The 21,018-nt window shown below is 45.9% G+C and overlaps 1 protein-coding gene across 1 annotated transcript in view; it reads left to right on the top strand.

Annotated features, from left to right (window-relative positions):
- LOC121003060 (membrane-spanning 4-domains subfamily A member 12-like) overlaps positions 1–21,018 on the top strand; it is a 65,610-nt gene that overhangs the window by 126 nt on the left and 44,466 nt on the right. The gene's annotated exons all lie outside the window — the stretch shown is intronic.

Raw genomic sequence — 21,018 nt, 5'->3', positions numbered from 1 at the left:
GGACAATGTAATTTTGCTACAATCGTCCTCTCATTATAAGCTGATCACAGGGTGTCCTGCTGCTGTGTCTCCAGCTGATCACTTGTAATCTGTGCCGAACCAGGCAATAAGTCTTTAGTTCCTCTTCAGCAGAGGATTACATGAAGCCCATGAAATTCATTAGGCTGCCAATTTAATGTACAGGCATGCCAGCATCCCCAAAGTGTGAAAGACTCTTTGGGGGAAATTTATCAAGACCGGTGTTGTGTACACCCTTCTTAATGTGCCCCACGCTGGAGTGAGATGTGCTAAATGCCTCTTAATAAAGTTTTTATATCTCCTGCTATTCATGTGCCAGACTCAAATCTATGCCAACTAGGACCTGGAATAGACTTCAGATATAATGTACACTAGTTTTCTGCGCACGTGTTATCAAATCAGTTGTGTCACAGAGCTTCCATTTGCAGCCGGTTAAAGTGGCAAAGGCATCGGAGAAAGGCTAAAAAGTCACTTTTGTAAGTCAGAAAACTGGCATACAGAAATAATAAACTTTCCCCTTTGTACTTACTCTCCACTGATGGATAAAAGTTCTGAACAGAGGACCCTGTTCATTTTTCACAGAATTTCTAAATATAGTATTGGAAAATGTATCGTCTGATCCATATACCCACTTTAAAAATGATACATTCTAGAACTGTATGAGGATGTGGTATAGGTAGGTTCCTATAGTGCCTGTCATGGGGAGAACAATATTTTGGTAAGCTGAAGTATAGAGGTTAGTGATGGAGCCAGGAGAAGAGGTACAACTAACCAACCCAATAACAATTACATGGTAGGGTGTCCATTTGGTCATGTATTAAGGGGACACGGCTGGGAAGAAATAGTGCACATGTATGATAAATAAGAAAACTGCAGCTGAATTATGTTATCTTGCACTTTCGTCAAATATCTTTTTAGACCCATTACCTTTTATTACGTGACATGTTATATTGGGGAAAATGGGCAGCAATTGGAAACACAGTTCCTTGTCCTCTTTCTTTCTTATTTTAACCATGGAATGGTATGCAAAGAGGTTTCTCCTGAAAAAAAAAAAAAAAAAGAACCCAAGGGTTGTGAAAAGGTCAGATTGTGACTCATAGGGAGCTACTTCCACAAGGTGGCGATAGTGAGATAGTTTTATCAGGAAATACCTCTTTGCATATTGTTTTTTCATGGAGCATTGTCAATAACTCTGCGTACAAAGGAGAACTTCCAATAAGTTATTACTCAGGGCTGGTCTCCTTAAAGAGAGCCTGTAACCTGTCTAAACCATGCAATGTGAAAAACATGTATTGCTGACAAGCTAGACAATCTCAAAAATAGTTCCAGACACAGCAACCTATTTCTGATCGCCCCTTCTTGAGTCATTCTTGGCAAGCACATTATTCCACTTACGCTCAGTTCAACTGCCTATGTTTCTGGGGCTGGAGAGCCCATACAAAGTTGAAAGTGCACATTAGCTGGGACTTGAGAGGGAGAAATGCTCCCATGTACGAAACCAGCCAGAGCCGTGTTACAAGCCCAGATATGTTACAGTAAAATATCTGGACTAGAGATGAGTGAATTTCTTGAATTTTTTTGGGTCCGATTCTATCGAATCAGTCAGAAAATTCAATTTGAGTCTCAATGGATTCCACCAGAATCGAAAGTACTGCAACAAGCCTAAAAAATTGATGCAGGACATTCTGAGGTCTCCTAGGCCTCATATTTTTCTCTTGTTTTGATTTCTCTCTTTTTCCCCCCGAAGATTTTCTCTCTCTCTGTCTGTCTCCCCCCTTTCAAGCTTTTTAACACAATAGTAAATAATGTCACAGTGACACTGACCTATTTAGCTATGGGTAAATGTATGGCTGACGATGTTAACAAATGTTCTGTTTAAAAACCGTAAAATGTATGAGCTCCACGGAGGTCTTTGCATTCTTTCTGCAAATATTGCAAGACTTGCTTAGTCTCGTGTCTATGAAGTGACACTTTGGTTATGCGCATAAATTACAGTGTCAAAATCGGAAGCTGAACTCGGCTTTGCTAATGAAGCACAAAGCTGAGTTCAGCTTCGGATTTTGACACCGTAATTTATGCGCATAACTGAAATGTCTTGTCATAGACGCGAGACAAAGTAAGTCTTGCGATATTTTCAGCAAGACTTTACGGTAGTAGGGAGGCTATATGGTTAAAGGGGTTGGCCACCATAAGTATAAAAAACAGACGATAACTAAAGCCAAGAGGCATTTGTATCATGACATATATACTGTATATAGAATTTTTCTACTGCATTCAGCATAGTATGCTCACATAGATGAGAGGCTGTGTGGGCGGGGCAGCTTCAAAGTGAAAGTAAAAATCCCAGCATGCAACACAGCAAGCATCTTCAGAGGAGTGGTCACATGACATCTCTGCCTACTTGTGATGCCATAGTGACAACAGCACCTCAGGTGTCATGTCATCAGTCCTTCAGTCAAATAACTACATAGAGAAGTCAACATGATGATAGCAATCCTACATTCCCAGCATTAAATAAAGGTTACTGCTTTTCCCACAATGTGATATATATAAAATACATACATGTGTGTGTGAATATGTACATAGGTGTACAGGGTGTGTGTGTGTGTGTGTGTGTGTGTGTGTATATATATAATGTGTGTGAAGATGGAGAGATATCTATCATTTACTGTATCTCTTTACATCTCTATATCTATCTATATCTACTGTGGTGGAAGGTGTGCATGTCCCACCCAGATACTTCAGTTGGGTGAGATAACTGAAATACAGAAAGCTGCAGTGGTTTCAGCAAAGTGCAGTTTGCTGAGACAGGTTTGTTTAGATTCTGTTCTGCGTTTCTACTGTTTTAAAGAGACCCAGGGCTAATGTCTGTGATTGACCATAATGCCGATCGCAGACAGATGCCATGGTCTTTTGTAACCACAGAATCTGAGGTGGCTTTCCCCAAGAGTGCTGCACCACATATAGTGGTCCGCAATGTACAGGTACCAGCCGAGTGCAGGCGGTTTGCAGATATGGACCTATTCACTTCAATGGGTCTGCGATCCACAAGATACGTTCCACACCACAAAAAGATAGAACACGTTAAATTTTTTTCCGGTGCAGAAGCACGGAGAGAAATTCTTTGGAAGCACTTTGTAGTGCTTCTGTGGGCTTCTGATCCGTGCCTCCGCTCAATACAATTCTGTATCTTGCAGATCTATTCAAGTCAATGGGATGTTTGCTGTCCGCAATACAGGAACGGGGCACACACGCTTGTGTGCATTAGCCCTTAGACTGCAAATGCTAATTCACAGCAGTCTATAGGAGAAGCAATCTAAAGATCGCATGTTCAGATCCCTTAGGAGGGCTTTTAAATAAGGAGGGCTTTTTAAAATATTATAATTAAAATCATCCCTCTTTCTCTAAAATAAAGATAAAAATAAATATAAAGTAAAAATATAAATTATCTTTGGCACTGCCACTTAAAATAAAAAGCTATTACTATTAAAATATGCATCCCATAGGGTGGATGGTATAACAAAAAAAAAAATATCAAAATGGCCAATTTGACTTTTTGATCAAAAACCCACTCACCCACACACTCCAAAGTGGTATAAATAATAAAACTACAGATCACAACGCAAAAAATTTGCCCTCAGTCATCAACGTAAACATAATTTTAAAACCGAAACGGGGATCATAATATAGAGATGCAAAGAAAATAATATATATTTTTTTTATTATCTTTTTCAGTATTAAAAGGAAAAAAAATTCAAATGTGGTATCACTGTAATTACACTGTGGCAGATTTAGTTATTTATTTTTTACATTACACCCGATCTGGATTTTACAGCTTTAAACCACATCAAATTGAAAAGTACATGGTGCCAGTTGAATGGGTCTCAATTAGGGATGAGCGAACCCGAACTGTATAGTTCGGGTTCGTACCGAATTTTGGGGTGTCCGTGACACGGACCCGAACCCGAACATTTTCGTAAAAGTCCGGGTTCGGTGTTCGGCGCTTTCTTGGCGCTTTTTGAAAGGCTGCAAAGCAGCCAATCAACAAGCGTCATACTACTTGCCCCAAGAGGCCATCACAGCCATGCCTACTATTGGCATGGCTGTGATTGGCCAGTGCAGCAGGTGACCCAGCCTCTATTTAAGCTGGAGTAACGTAGCGCCGCTCGTCACTCTGCTCTGATCAGTGTAGGGATAGGATGTAGCTGCTGCTGTTAGGGCCAGATTAGGCAGTGATTTATTTACTGAAGTGATCGATATACAGCTGTGTATCATACAACCTCTGCTATTCAATTGCTCACTGTTTTAAGGCTGCCCAGAGCGTTTTTCAGTCACTTTTTTCTGGGGTGATCGGCGGCCATTTCGTGTCTTGTGGTGCGCCAGCACAAGCTGCCACCAAGTCCATTTTTAACCATCAATAGTGTGTTTTGTTTTTTTGCTATATCCTACATCAGGGGCTTGGCTGTGCTTGCTATTTTATTGAGGGGTAAAATACAATTGCCAAAATAGCAGTACCCTAAGGCCTTATTCACACGTCCGTTGTTTCTTTCCTGATCTGTTCCGTTTTTTGCAGAACAGATCTGGACCAGATCTGGACCCATTCATTTTCAATGGGTCCTGAAAAAAAATCAGACATTGAGCTGTCCGTTTTTTTTCAGGACCATTGAAAATGAATGGGTCCAGATCTGGTCCAGATCTGTTCCGCAAAAAACGGAACAGATCAGGAAAGAAACAACGGACGTGTGAATGGATCCTAAGGCTACTTTCACACTACCGTTCAGAGCGGGTCCGTCTGATGTCTGCCCAGACGGATCCGCTCATATAATGCAGACTTGGGATCCGTTCAGAACGGATCCGTCTGCATTATATTGTAGAAAAAATTCTAAGTGTGAAAGTAGCTTCAGACGGATCCGTCCAGACTTTACATTAAAAGTCAATGGGGGACGGATCCGTTTGAAAATTGAGCCATACTGTGTCAACTTCAAACGGATCCGTCCCCATTGACTTACATTGTAAGTCTGGACTGATCCGCTTGCCTCCGCACGGCCAGGCGGACAAGCAGCGTTCAGGTGTCCGCTTGCTGAGCGGAGCGGAGGCTGAACGCTGCCAGACTGATGCATTCTGAGCGGATCCGCGTCCACTCAGAATGCATTAGGGCAGTACGGATGCGTTCGGGGCCGCTTGTGTGCCCCTTCAAACGGAGCTCACAAGCGGACACCCGAACGCTAGTGTGAAAGTAGCCTAAATCTGGTGTTTCAGCTGTGGCTAGCCAATTGTAATACTGTCTGCTGTCTCCGAAGCACAGTTTTTGTTCTGGGTTGAATACAATTCCCAACTTAGCAATTCCCTAAATAATTGTTTTCTGCTGTATCAGGCCAAGTTTAAATCTATCCATAAAAGGGTATATTAGATTGAAGGTGCTGATAGGGTCATCCTCAATAACTTCACACGCTACCGTGCATTTCCAAGTCTAATTCTGTCCGTAAACGTATACCTGTCATCCAGCGCCTAAATAATAGGCCTACAATTTATGTTCAGCTAAATCTGTTGTTACTGCTGTGGCTGGTCAATCTATTTAGTGTCCCGCCAAAGCACAGTTTTTGTTCTGGGTTGAAATACAATTCCCAACTTAGCAATTCCCTAAATCAGTGGTTTCTGCTGTATCAGGCCAAGTTTAAATCTATCCATAAAAGGGTATATTACATTGAAGGTGCGGATAGGGTCATCCTCAATAACTTCACATGCTACCGTGCATTTCCAAGTCTAATTCTGTCTGTAAAAGGGATACCTGTCATCCAGGGCCTAAATATTAGGCCTACAATTTATATTCAGCTAAATCTGTCGTTACTGCTGTGCCTGTATTAGTGTAATACGGTACCTAAATAGATAGCCAGATAGTGTTAGGTGCCTGTAAAAAAAGGCCTGAATTTGAATTCAATACATTGGGCCAAATAATTTTTTTCTTATTGTGGTGAACGGTAACAATGAGGAAAAGTAAGGGACGCGGACGCGGACATGGTCGTGGTGGTGTTAGTGGACCCTCTGGTGCTGGGAGAGGACGTGGCCGTTCTGCCACAGCCACACGTCCTAGTGAACCAACTACCTCAGGTCCCAGTAGCAGCCAGAATTTACAGCGATATTTGGTGGGGCCCAATGCCGTTCTAAGGATGGTAAGGCCTGAGCAAGTACAGGCATTAGTCAATTGGGTGGCCGACAGTGGATCCAGCACGTTCACATTATCTCCCACCCAGTCTTCTGCAGAAAGCGCACAGATGGCGCCTGAAAACCAAGCCCATCAGTCTGTCACATCACCCCCATGCATATCAGGGAAACTGTCTGAGCCTCAAGGTATGCAGCAGTCTCTTTTGCTGTTTGAAGACTCTGCAGGCAGGGTTTCCCAAGGGCATCCACCTAGCCCTTCCCTAGCGGTGGAAGACATAGAATGCACTGACGCACAACCACTTATGTTTCCTGATGATGAGGATATGGGAATACCACCTCAGCACGTCTCTGATGATGACGAAACACAGGTGCCAACTGCTGCGTCTTTCTGCAGTGTGCAGACTGAACAGGAGGTCAGGGAGGAAGACTGGGTGGAAGACGATGCAGGGGACGATGAGGTCCTAGACCCCACATGGAATGAAGGTCGTGCCACTGACTTTCAGAATTCGGAGGAAGAGGCAGTGGTGAGACCGAGCCAACAGCGTAGCAAAAGAGGGAGAAGTGGGCAAAAGCAGAACACCCGCCGCCAAGAGAGTCCGTCTGCTACTGGCCACCGCCATCTGGGACCGAGCACCCCAAAGGCAGCTTCAAGGAGTTCCCTGGCGTGGCAGTTCTTCAAACAATGTGCTAACGACCCGAGTGGTTTGCACGCTGTGCCATCAGAGCCTGAAACGAGGCATTAACGTTCTAAACCTTAGCACAACCTGCATGACCAGGCACCTGCATGCAAAGCATGAACTGCAGTGGAGTAAACACCTTAAAAACAAGGAACTCACTCAGGCTCCCCCTGCTACCTCTTCTGCTGCTGCCGCCTCGGCCTCTTCCTCCGTCTCTGGAGGAACGTTGGCACCTGCCGCCCAGCAAACAGAGGATGTACCACCAACACCACCACCTCCGTCACCAAGCATCTCAACCATGTCACACGGCAGCGTTCAGCTCTCCATCTCACAAACATTTGAGAGCAAGCGTAAATTCCCACCTAGCCACCCTCGATCCCTGGCCCTGAATGCCAGCATTTCTAAACTACTGGCCTATGAAATGCTGTCATTCAGGCTGGTGGACACAGACAGCTTCAAACAGCTAATGTCGCTTGCTGTCCCACAGTATGTTGTTCCCAGCCGCCACTACTTCTCCAAGAGAGCCGTGCCTTCCCTGCACAACCAAGTATCCGATAAAATCAATTGTGCACTGCGCAACGCCATCTGTGGCAAGGTCCACCTAACCACAGATACGTGGACCAGTAAGCAGGGCCAGGGACGCTATATCTCTTTAACTGCATACTGGGTAAATGTAGTGGCGGCTGGGCCCCAGGCGAAGACCTGTTTGGCGCACGTCCTTCCGCCGCCAAGGATCGCAGGGCAACATTCTTTGCCTCCTGTTGCCTCCTCCTCCTACTCAGCTTCCTCCTCCTCTTCTTCCACCTGCTCATCCAGTCAGCCACACACCTTCACCACCAACTTCAGCACAGCCCGGGGTAAACGTCAGCAGGCCATTCTGAAACTCATATGTTTGGGGGACAGGCCCCACACCGCACAGGAGTTGTGGCGGGGTATAGAACAACAGACCGACAAGTTCTTGCTGCCGGTGAGCCTCAAGCCCGGCCTGGTGGTGTGCGATAATGGGCGAAATCTCGTTGCAGCTCTGGGACTAGCCGGTTTGACGCACATCCCTTGCCTGGCGCATGTGCTGAATTTGGTGGTGCAGAAGTTCATTCACAACTACCCCGACATGTCAGAGCTGTGGCATAAAGTGCGGGCCGTCTGTGCGCGCTTCCGGCGTTCACATCCTGCCGCTGCTCACCTGTCTGCGCTACAGCGTAACTTCGGCCTTCCCGCTCACCGCCTCATATGCGACGTGCCCACCAGGTGGAACTCCACCTTGCATATGAAGAACAGACTGTGCGAGCAGCAGCAGGCCATAGTGGAGTTTCAGCTGCAGCACGCACGGGTCAGTCACACTGCGGAACAGCACCACTTCACCACCAATGACTGGGCCTCCATGCGAGACCTGTGTGCCCTGTTGCGCTGTTTCGAGTACTCCACCAACATGGCCAGTGGCGATGACGCCATTATCAGCGTTACAATACCACTTCTATGTCTCCTTGAGAAAACACTTAGGGCGATGATGGAAGAGGAGGTTGCCCAGGAGGAAGAGGAGGAGGAAGAGGGGTCATTTTTAGCACTTTCAGGCCAGTCTCTTCGAAGTGACTCAGAGGGAGGTTTTTTGCAACAGCAGAGGCCAGGTACAAATGTGGCCAGACAGGGCCCACTACTGGAGGACGAGGAGGACGAGGATGAGGAGGAGGTGGAGGAGGATGAGGATGAAGCATGTTCACAGCGGGGTGGCACCCAACGCAGCTCGGGCCCATCACTGGTGCGTGGCTGGGGGGAAACGCAGGACGATGACGATACGCCTCCCACAGAGGACAGCTTGTCCTTACCTCTGGGCAGCCTGGCACACATGAGCGACTACATGCTGCAGTGCCTGCGCAACGACAGCAGAGTTGCCCACATTTTAACATGTGCGGACTACTGGGTTGCCACCCTGCTGGATCCCCGGTACAAAGACAATGTGCCCACCTTACTTCCTGCACTGGAGCGTGATAGGAAGATGCGCGAGTACAAGCGCACGTTGGTAGACGCGCTACTGAGAGCATTCCCAAATGTCACAGGGGAACAAGTGGAAGCCCAAGGCGAAGGCAGAGGAGGGGCAAGAGGTCGCCAACGCAGCTGTGTCACGGCCAGCTCCTCTGAGGGCAGGGTTAGCATGGCAGAGATGTGGAAAAGTTTTGTCACCACGCCACAGCTAACTGCACCACCACCTGATACGGAACGTGTTAGCAGGAGGCAACATTTCACTAACATGGTGGAACAGTACGTGTGCACACCCCTCCACGTACTGACTGATGGTTTGGCCCCATTCAACTTCTGGGTCTCCAAATTGTCCACGTGGCCAGAGCTAGCCTTTTATGCCTTGGAGGTGCTGGCCTGCCCGGCGGCCAGCGTTTTGTCTGAACGTGTATTCAGCACGGCAGGGGGCGTCATTACAGACAAACGCAGCCGCCTGTCTACTGCCAATATGGACAAGCTGACGTTCATAAAAATGAACCAAGCATGGATCCCACAGGACCTGTCCATCCCTTGTGCAGATTAGACATTTATAACTACCTCCCCTTAACCATATATTATTGTACTCCAGGGCACTTCCTCATTCAATCCTTTTTTTATTTTCATTTTACCATTATATTGCGGGGCAACCCAAATTTGAATGAACCTCTCCTCTGTCTGGGTGCCGGGGCCTAAAAATATCTGACAGTGGCCTGTTCCAGTGGTGGGTGACGTGAAGCCTGATTCTCTGCTATGCCATCAAGCCTGATTCTCTGCTATGGGACCTCTCTCCTCTGTCTGGGTGCTGGGGTCTAAATATCTGACAATGGCCTGTTCCAGTGGTGGGTGACGTGAAGCCTGATTCTCTGCTATGACATGAAGCCTGATTCTCTGCTATGACTTGAAGCCTGATTCTCTGCTATGACATGAAGCCTGTTTCTCTGCTATGGGACCTCTCTCCTCTGTCTGGGTGCCGGGGCCTAAATATCTGACAATGGCCTGTTCCAGTGGTGTGTGATGTGAAGCCTGATTCTCTGCTCTGACATGAAGCCTGATTCTCTGCCATGAGACCTCTCTCCAATTGATATTGGTTAATTTAAATTTATTTTATTTTTATTCATTTCCCTATCCACATTTGTTTGCAGGGGATTTATCTACATTTTGCTGCCTTTTGCAGCCCTCTAGCCCTTTCCTGGGCTATTTTACAGCCTTTTTAGTGCCGAAAAGTTCAGGTCCCCATTGACTTCAATGGGGTTGGGGTTCGGGTTCGGGGCGAAGTTCGGATCGAGTTCGGATCCCGAACCCGAACATTTCCGGGAAGTTCGGCCGAACTTCTCGAACCCGAACATCCAGGTGTTCGCTCAACTCTACTCTTGACATATTCTCCAGATTTTCCACATATACTCCTCCAGAGCTGACAAATAGTGATGCATATGCAATATTCGTTTTCACCATATTTTGCTAATTTTTCTCATAATATTCGCAATAAATTCGTGAATATTAGAATTTGCGATCTCCAGTCATTATTTTCGCGATCGCGCAAATCGGCACTAATGATGCAATTTTTTTTTTTGCGCAATACGTGCAGCTTCACATTTTAGCAGGTGTGAGTAGATATTACTGATTGGTGTACTAAGTATTTTTGTGACGTCACAGCACTATGTCTAACAAAGACACTAATCCCTATCACAGCACATTAATTCCTATCACACTACCTAACACTCTGCACTGGAACACTGGATCAGCTACACTATATCACTATCTAACCTACACTGACTATCTCCCAGGATCCAGATGATTCTGCAAAGCACAGAGCACAGCAATGATACTGCTCTCTCTATCTCAGAACGGCAAAAAACAGCAGAAAATGTCTGCTGGGGAGGTTCTTATTTAGTAAGGGGTAGGCCACTTTTCTATTGCTTGCTAGGGATGTTGCTAAGCTCTGACAAAGATATTGCAGCCTTCTCATTGGCCCACAAGCAAGAAGCATAGTACTGATGAAAAAAAAAAAAAATAGAATATTTGCGATTATGAATATATAGTACTATATTCTAGATTTTCGCGAATTCTCGAAGTCCCGATATTCGCGCTAAAAATTTGTGATTAGAATATTCGCTATCAACACTACTGACAAATACTAAGCGTTTTCATTCAACTATTCAGACATATCAGCTAAAGGCATATTATATTTTAATTTTTTTTTTGTTATTCTGATATAATTTATTAGCTGGGATACTCACATTTTGTGAACTGTGCATCATTAATTTCCTCCCTAGATCTCCCTGAGTCAGCTTCATTCCTTTCCTCTATATTAGTTTCTCCAGATACTGTCTGCCGCTGATAATAATTCCCCAGGGTTTTCTTGTATCCTGCTAATGGACAATTTATTTTCTTAACTGTGTCCCTTAGCATAACACTTTAGAATGGCAAAATATATAGCTAAAGTGAATCTGTCAGCTCCAACTGACAGCACCCAAACTAGAGAAGCAGTGTATAGTATCAATAACACTGAGTCCATATTACTGTATGTAATTTTTATCTTCTTACTCCCTTGCATTCTGACGCTGTGCTCTGACAAACCAGCAGTATAAGGCATTGAGAGGACTTCTCTTTGAGTCCTCTCCATTGTATGCATGAGCTCAGGAGTCCTCTCAATGCATGTTACTGCTGGTTTATTAGAGCACAGCGTTGGACTGCAAGTGAGTGTGAAGATAAAAATTACATAACCAGACTCAGCCTCACTTACACTATACACTACACTGCTTACTCTAGTTTAAAGGGAACCTGTCGTTGTAAAAATACATTATAAATTTATAATCTACAGGCACTATGTTATAGAGCAGGAGGAGCTTAGATTGATTGATATATAGTTTTATGGGAATAGATTCAGTATAATTTGTAATTTATTCATTTAATTTTTATGACTGTGTATACAGAGATAGCTGTCACTGATAGGACCACCTCCTTGACTTTAAAACCCAAAATAAGCAGGAATTTAAATGAATAAATTGCAAGCTTTACAGAATCTTTTCCTACAAAACTATATATCAGTCCAAGTTCTTACTGCTCTATAACATACTGCCTGCAGTTCGAACAACATATTCAATATGACAAGCTCCTATTAAGCAATAGGAGTCCACAAACACTTTATAATGGAGAGGATGTGAATCTTCTTTGTCATTTGAACACATTTGGCTTGGTGCTGTTCCTAAGGACATTATGTAAGTTGCTCTCCATGTCTTTAACCATTAACCCCTGTAACCCCTGCGTAGACCACTACCTCTTGGAGTAGTCTTATTGCAATTAACTGCTGACTTACAGAGTTTGGGAAAAATCGTAGTCAGAATGGGCAACTCAGGGTTAGAACGGACATCAAGCAAGGGTTGGGTCGGCCAGGGAAGGGTTAAAAACAGAAGTCAGCAATACGGAACAGGCAGATAAACACATGACACACACCTTAGCAGGAACTATAACTTATTTCTCAGGCACTTTCAATTCAAGTAAGATGCCTAAAGTACCCCAGGGCAGTGGCGTACATAGAGAAGTAAGGGCCCCAAAGCAAGGATCAAACCAGGTCCCCATACAGGTTTTTCTGCCTAAACCCTTTTCAATGACACTTGGGCCATTTTTCCACTGCCTCATTTGCTAAAAATTGTTCCTTTAGAGGGTAGAGTCCTGACCAAGTTTTCACCTCCAGTAGAAGAGGAGATAATCCCAACTTACACTGGGTCTCCTCTTGCCCTGGGCGCCATAGCAGTCGCATGGTCTACCGCTATATTAGTTACGCCCTGCCCCAGGGTAATCAGTTATTGGCTGGGGAATATTACGGTAGTTGCTTGCTGGCCCTTTAAGAGCCTGAGAATGTGGATGGGTGCACCCTATCGGCAGAAAAAGGCATTGCCAGGAGGAGGCAGGAGTCAGCCTGCATGGAAGAAGCATCGTTACTTCAGCAGCCAGGAGGACAGGGAGAGTAAGAAGCCCTGTAGCTATGGAGCGAGTGAGCAAGGTGGCAGCACAGACCGCCTCCATAATAAACTTGTTCAATGCCACTTTTATCACTGTCTCAGTCTAAACATGTTATCAGGGCCTATGCATTCCACCCCTGGCTTAAATGCCCTCCATAGTCTCAGGGCTGCTGCCTCACATAAACTGTTAATGATTCTGGTTTGCTCACCATCAAGCACAGTCTACAGCTTTTCGAAGACCTGCTGTCTCCTGCATTGCCCTCCTCTCCACCTCCATAGGGCTACAGCTGGTCTGCACTGCTGAAGGCAACTCTCCTTAGCCTTCACTTCACTCAGCGTTCTCCCTAGGTGCTCACTTCCGGATTCATAGTAGCTCAGAACACGTGATTATGATGTTATCACTCCCATGCATCTTTATATCATCCAAAGAGTTAGATCTTTAGATTTGAAGCTGGGAAGGAATGTTTTCCTTAAGTGGGACTGTCTGGGGTTTTAATATTGATGACCTATGCTCCGGCTAGGTCTTTAATATCAGATCGGCGGGGGTCCGACATCCAGCATCCCCGCCGATCAGCTGTATAAAGAGATGGTGCGCGGAGTGTGCATGTGCCATCTCCAGTCTCTCTCTCTCTTCTTGCTCTCTGCTTTCCCATAGACAGCATCGGTGAGCAGGAAGAGAGAAGGGAGACGGCTGTCACCACCAGATATCTGAGAAGCTCTGACAGACGTCCTTCAGAACCTCCTCCTTGAGGTTCCTTTTGTTTTGCTTTCATTTTCTCATCTCGTTAGCCTCTCTCAGCTGTCATGTAGTTGCACTGATTGCATCCCTTTAAATCCCTTCCCATACTGCATCACTTTGCCGTATATACAACTTCCTGGAGTATATGCATGCTGGATGCTACTACTGAGTCTTCTACAGATAAGTTTTGTTCATTCATTTGTATTTTCCTGTTTGCTGGATCCCAGGAGACCCTGACTCCCTCCGTATCAAGTGTAGGGAGCCGGTGGTCGTGTCCCCTCACTATTATAGGGTGTTCAGGGGTTATTCAGTCGAGGTACGAGGATATGCGATCTTCTACCATTGAGAATTTCGCATAGGCTGAGCAGTTAGGGAGAGAGCCAGGTCTGGTGCAGGGCTATCCCTTTGGTTCCTTAGTTTTGGATCCAGTCAGCCGGATCTTCCTTTTGTGTCTTCTAGTTTGCTGTACACCTTCCGTGACATTATAAACCGCCAAAACCGTCTTAAGCATGAATCCGGTTTCAACCTTGATTGACCGCATGCAGGGTCTTTCACTGGAGGTAGAGGATCTCCGGAAAACTGTCTCTCAGTTTCAGGTGACCGTTTCTGCTTGCGTTCATGGAGTTTGTTCTGAGCCTAAGATCTCGCTTCCGGATACGTTCTCCGGGGGTAGTGAGAATTTTGTTCGTTTTAGAGAGGCTTGCAAGCTCCATTTTCGCTTACTTCCTCATTCCTCTGGTGATAAGGAGCGGAGGGTGGGGATCATCATCTCGCTGCTCAGGGATAACGCTCAGTCTGGGGCTTTTTAGCTGCCGGTGGGGGCACGGCCCCTCCGTTCAGTGGATGAATTTTTTTTAGCCCTGGGTCAGATATATGATGATCCGGATCGTATTGCTCTGGCTGAGTCTAGACTACGTCTTTTATGCCAGGGTAAACAATCCGCAGAGATATACTGCTCAGAATTTCGGAGATGGGCAGCTGATACTGGTTGGAATGATGCTGCACTCCGAAGTCAATTTTGCCATGGTCTTTCAGAGGGTTGAAAGATGCATTTGCCTTTCATGAGAGACCTACCTCCTTGGACTCTGCCATGTCTCGGGCCGTTCGTATTGACAGGCGTCTTAGAGAGAGAGGAGAGATCACTCCTTCCTGTCATACTCAGTCCAAGGACAGTGCGGCGGTCTCATTCAGTGCACAGGGGTCTCAGTCGCTCTCAATCCCTTCTGAGCAGGGGCCCATGCAGCTGGGTTTGCTTGCCTCTGACAATAGAGGATTAAGCTCTCATGGGAAGGTTTGTTTCTGTTGTGGAGGTATAAATCATTTGGCAAATGTTTGTCCCTCTAGGAGATTCAGGCAGTTTTTTGAAAGTAATAAAGAAACAAAAAGAAAAAAACCCTCTAAAAACGTTCCATCTGTTATTATTGGCAAGGTTGATGCGGAAATTGAAGGTTTTCCGTTTGCTTGTAGTTCCCGTTTTGTCCTACCTGCCAGGGTGGCGCTAGAGAGCAAGAATATTTTTTGTGAGATTTTTGTAGATAGTGGAGCAGCTGTCAATCTTATTGATAATCAATTTGCTATAACTCATGGTTTTCAGGTATGCACTTTGGGAAAGCATATACCTGTTTTTGCTATTGATTCCGTTCCACTTTCTCAGAAATCGTTAAAGGGCATAGTTCACAATATCCGTTTGATTGTGAGTGATACTCATGTTGAGGATGTGTCATGTTTCGTCCTAAACGGGTTGCCTACTCCTCTAGTGTTGGGGCTACCCTGGCTCACTAAACATAACCCCACCATTGATTGGCAAGCGAGACAAATAAATGGTTGGAGTGACTTTTGCAGAGAGAATTGCCTCATGACATCTGTTTCAGAGGCTTCTACTAAGACTGTACCAGTGGCGTCTCTAGCTTTCAAATTTTGGGGGGGGGCACACTGGGGGCCAGGACAAAAGTAGGGGGGGCAGCTATAACAACGATACATTTACACAAGTATGCTTAGAAATGCTGCAATACTTTACCCAATACCTAAAACCGCAACAGGGAAGAAAAGTCCAGCTGTCTGTGGATGACACTTTTATAGAGAGGTGGATCTGTGGATGACACTGCTATGGGGGGGATCTGTGGATGCCACGTACCGTATATAGCATCTTATGCTATATGTGTCATCCACAGATCCACCCCATGACAGTGTCATCCCCATTTCCCCCTCCATAACAGTGTCATCCACAGATCTCCCTCCCCGCCTCTCACAGGAGTGTACATATATAAAATAAACATATTTCACATGAACACTTACAGTTACTTGGCCCTTGGGGATCTCGGACACCACTTCAACACTTTGGCCGGGGGCTCGGCGGAGATGATGTTGTGTTTTATCCTAATGAGAAAGATTTCATAATAAGGATTTGGAGAAGGAGCAGAGCAGGGAGAGGCTGGTGCTGCTACTAGGGGGTCATACCATGGGGGAGTAATAAAACCCACCATAATGCCCCCCAGTAGAAATAATTCTCCTTATAATGTGCAAAACATACCCCCTTATGCCCCCAGTTGAGCTAATGTCCCCCATAATGTGCCAGTATAAAAAAAAACTATATAGTGCCCCAGTAAATGACTCCATAGTGCTCCTCTCCCCCCTTCCTGCTAGTGCCCCCCATAATGTACCAGTATAAAATGCCCCATATATCGTGCCCCAGTAGATGCCCTCAGTGTCCCCCATAATTTGCAAGTATAAAATACCCCTTCTTAGTGCCCCCCGTAGATGACTCCATAGTACTCCTGTCTCCCCTTCTCCATAGTACCCACCATAATGTGTCCCAGTATAAAATGCTACTGTACAGAGCCCCCCATATAAAACACCCCTTCTTTGTGGCCTCAGTAGATGCCGCTATAGTGCCCACCAATAATGTGCCAGTAATAAGTGCCCTCAATAACGTGCCACTGCCAGTAACAAGAGCCCCCCAATGTGCCAGTAATAAGCCCCCATCACGTGCCAGTAACAAGAGCCCCCATCACGTGCCAGTGATAAGCCCCCATCACGTGCCAGTAATAAGCCCCCCATCACGTGCCAGTAATAAGCCCCCCATTACGTGCCAGTAATAAGCCCCCCAATGTGCCAGTAATAAGCCCCCCATTACGTGCTAGTAATAAGCCCCCCCATTACGTGCCAGTAATAAGCCCCCCCATTACGTGCCAGTAATAAGCCCCCCCATTACGTGCCAGTATTAAGCCCCCCCATCATGTGCCAGTATTAAGCCCCCCCATCATGTGCCAGTATTAAGACCCCCATCGTGCCAGTATTAAGCCCCCCATCATGTGCCAGTATCAAGTCCCCCCCATCATCATGTGCCAGTATTAAGTCCCCCCATCATGTGCCAGTATTAAGTCCCCCCCATCATGTGCCAGTATTAAGTCCCCCCCCATCATCATGTGCCAGTATTAAGTCCCCCCCATCATCATGTGCCAGTATTAAGTCCCCCCATCATCATGGGCCAGTATTAAGTCCCCATCATCATGTGCCAGTATTAAGTCCCCCCATCATCATGTGCCAGTATTAAGTCCCCCCCATCATCATGTGCCAGTATTAAGTCCCCCCCATTGTAATAAGCCCCCATAATGTGCCAGTAACACTATTGTAAAAAAAAAAAAAAAAACACTTATACTTACCTCAGTGTCAGCGATGCGATGCAGACTCTTTCTGTGTCCCGCGCTGTAAGGCTCAGGTGGCGCGATGACGTCATCGCGACGCCTGCGCCGGCCTCTGATAGGCTGCCGGCCTAGTGCCTGCGGCCTATCAGAGGAAGGGGAAGGGACACGCCTCTCCCTCCCCCAGTGGCGTAGCGTGGGTTGCCAGCACCCGGGGCAAGCCAAGAATTGCGCCCCCCCCCTACCCCAGGCACGCCCCTTTTAACAGATACTGTAGTAGATCACCTGCAGTCCTATGTAACACCACAGATAACACAGTGATAACTCTGAGTACAGATAATGTAGTAGATGGTTGTAAGCCCCCAGAATTCAGAACACACACAGTGTGACCTGAAGTCTGGGGCCGAATGAGGCAGTGTGGGCCATATTCTTAATCTCCTCCCCCAACCCTACTGTGAAACAGATATGTGGATGGACATTATTATTACAGTATAATATCGCCCCATACCTGTTACATCCAGTGACGTCTCCTGTGATGTAGACTCTCCTCGACGTCTTCATTCAGAGATAAGACCGCCATGATACTTTCTTTCAGCCGCTTCTCGTCTCTGCAGAGTTTCATAGAATTTTTTTTAGGTTCCTCACTTTACTCTCATCCTCTCCTTTCTGGTGTTTCAACACTGTCATCCTGCTGCCCCCCAATATTGTGCTAGAGCCAGACAGATAGTCCCCCATTCCTCATAATATTATTTACCCTGTATATTATAATGTCCCCCTCTTTGTTAATAATACAATAGCCCCCTCTTTGTTATTAATATAATGTCCCTGCTTTATTATTAATATAATGTCCCCGCTTTATTATTAATATAATGTCCCCCTCTTTGTTATTAATATAATGTCCCCGCTTTAGTATTAATATAATGTCCCTGCTTTATTATTAATATAATGTCCCCGCTTTATTATTAATATAATGTCCCCCTCTTTGTTATTAATATAATGTCCCCGCTTTATTATTAATGTAATGGCCCCCTCTTTATTATTAATATAATAGCCCCCTCTTTATTATTAATATAATGGCCCCCTCTTTGTTATTAAAGAGGGGACCATTATATTAATAATAAAGAGGGGGCCATTATATTAATAATAAAGAGGGGGCTATTATATTAATAACAAAGAGGGGGACATTATATTAATAACAAAGAGGGGGCCATTACATTAATAATAAAGAGGGGGCCATTATATTAATAATAAAGAGGGGGCTATTATATTAATAACAAAGAGGGGGACATTATATTAATAACAAAGAGGGGGCCATTACATTAATAATAAAGAGGGGGACATTATATTAATAATAAAGAGGGGACATTACATTAATACTAATGTATTGGCCCCCTATTTATTATTTATATAATGTCCCCCTCTTTGTTATTAATATAATGGCCGCCTCTACCCTCCTCTCCCCTAATTACACAGGGTGGGACTCTGCACTCAGGGACTGTCACTCACTCTGGGTCGCTTGAATCAGTCTCTGCCTGGAGTCTGGACTTCAGTTCTGCATCTTCATTCATGCTCCGGCTACTGGCTCTGCACTCACTGCCTTTCCTGCCTGGAAGGTGGGCGGAGCCTATCGGGAACTGCCGTGCATGCCCCGCCCCCTCTCTCCTCCTCACTCTGCTCTGCAGCCGGACGCTGTGTGAAGATGCTGGCGGGTCACTTCACTTAGGGGGGGGGGGCATTTTAGTTGGGGGGGGCACATGGGGGGGCACAGCATGATGTAGGGGGGGCCGTGGCCCCCTCTGGCCCCCCCCTGGCGACGCCACTGGACTGTACCATCTTTTCTCTCTGAATTTTCAGATGTGTTTTCTGAGAGTGCTGTTCAGGAATTGCCCCCTCACAGGGAGTACGATTGCCCTATTAATCTCACCCCAGGCGCCAAGCTGCCTAAATCTCGTTTATACAATCTCTCCCAACCTGAAAGGGTCGCTATGCGTGCTTATATCTCTGAGAGTCTGAGAAAGGGACACATCCGACCCTCGAAGTCACCTGTTGCCGCTGTATTTTTCTTTGTTAAGAAAAAAGATGGTTCTTTAAGACCATGTCTGGATTTCAGGGAGCTGAACAGTATCACAATTCGTGACCCTTATCCGCTTCCTCTGATCCCGGACCTATTTAACCAGATTGTGGGGGCTAAAGTTTTTTCCAAATTGGATCTAAGAGGGGCATACAACCTAGTCAGGGTCAGAGAAGGAGACAAATGGAAGACGGCCTTCAATACCCCTGAGGGCCATTTTGAGAATTTGGTTATGCCTTTTGGTTTGATGAATGCTCCAGCCGTTTTTCAGCATTTTGTTAACAGCATTTTTTATCATTTAATGGGGAAATTTGTATTAGTGTATCTGGATGACATTTTGATTTTTTTCTCCTGATTTCAAAACTCATAAGGAACATTTACGTCAGGTCTTGCTCATCCTGCGGGAGAATAAATTGTACGCTAAACTGGAAAAATGTGTGTTTGCAGTTCCAGAAATTCAATTTCTGGGGTTTCTTCTCTCCGCTTCTGGTTTTCGCATGGACCCCGAGAAGGTCCGCGCTGTGCTTGAGTGGGAGCTTCCTGAGAATCAGAAGGCGCTGATGCGTTTTCTGGGTTTTGCCAATTATTACAGGAAGTTTATTTTGAATTATTCCTCTGTTGTTAAACCACTCACTGATATGACTAGAAAGGGGGTAGATTTTTCCTCCTGGTCCGTAGAGGCGTTTAAGGCTTTTTCTAATATCAAGGAGAGTTTTGCTTCCGCTCCCGTCTTGATACAACCTGATATTTCTCTACCCTTCATAGTTGAGGTTGATGCTTCTGAGGTGGGTGTAAGTGCGGTCTTGTCTCAGGGTCCCTCTCCTGCCAAATGGCGACCGTGTGCCTTTTTCTCGAAGAAACTCTCCTCCGCAGAGAGAAATTACGATGTGGGAGATAGGGAGTTGTTGGCCATCAAGTTAGCTTTTGAGGAATGGCGCCATTGGCTAGAGGGAGCCAGACACCCTATTACCGTGTTTACTGACCATAAGAATCTGGCCTACTTGGAGTCAGCCAAGCGTCTGAACCTGAGACAGGCCAGATGGTCTTTGTTCTTTTCAAGGTTTAATTTTGTTGTCACCTTCCGCCCTGGGGTTAAGAATGTGAAGGCGGATGCCCTGTCACGTTGTTTTCCGGGAGGGGGGAACTTTGAAGACCCGGGTCCCATTTTGGCTGAAGGTGTGGTGGTTTCTGCTCTTTATCCTGAATTGGAGGCAGAGGTTCAGGTAGCCCAGTCAGAGGCTCCTGATCTTTGTCCTCCTGGGAGGTTGTTTGTGCCTCTCGCTTTAAGACACAGGATTTTTAAGGAGCACCACGATACTGTCCTTGCTGGGCACCCGGGGGCAAGAGCCACAGTGGATCTCATCGCTCGGAGATTCTGTTGGCCTGCGCTTCGTAAGTCGGTTGAGGGTTTTGTGACAGCCTGCGAGACCTGCGCTCGTGCCAAAGTCCCTCATTCACGGCCATCAGGTCCTCTCCTTCCGTTAACCATTCCTTCCCGTCCTTGGACACATCTGTCCATGGACTTCATTACGGACCTGCCTCGTTCCTCGGGAAAGACTGTGATTCTGGTGGTGGTGGACCGTTTTAGCAAAATAGTGCATTTCATTCCTTTTCCTGGCTTGCCCAATGCTAAGACGCTGGCGCAGGCATTTATTGATCACATTGTCAAATTGCATGGTATTTCTTCAGACATAGTCTCTGATAGGGGCACACAGTTTGTTTCCAGATTCTGGAAGGCTTTCTGTTCTCGCTTGGG

The sequence above is a fragment of the Bufo bufo genome, chromosome 6 (genome assembly GCF_905171765.1).
Source record: "Bufo bufo chromosome 6, aBufBuf1.1, whole genome shotgun sequence".
NCBI classification, from domain to species: Eukaryota; Metazoa; Chordata; class Amphibia; order Anura; family Bufonidae; genus Bufo; species Bufo bufo.
This window is presented reverse-complemented; position numbering and strand designations above follow the sequence as displayed.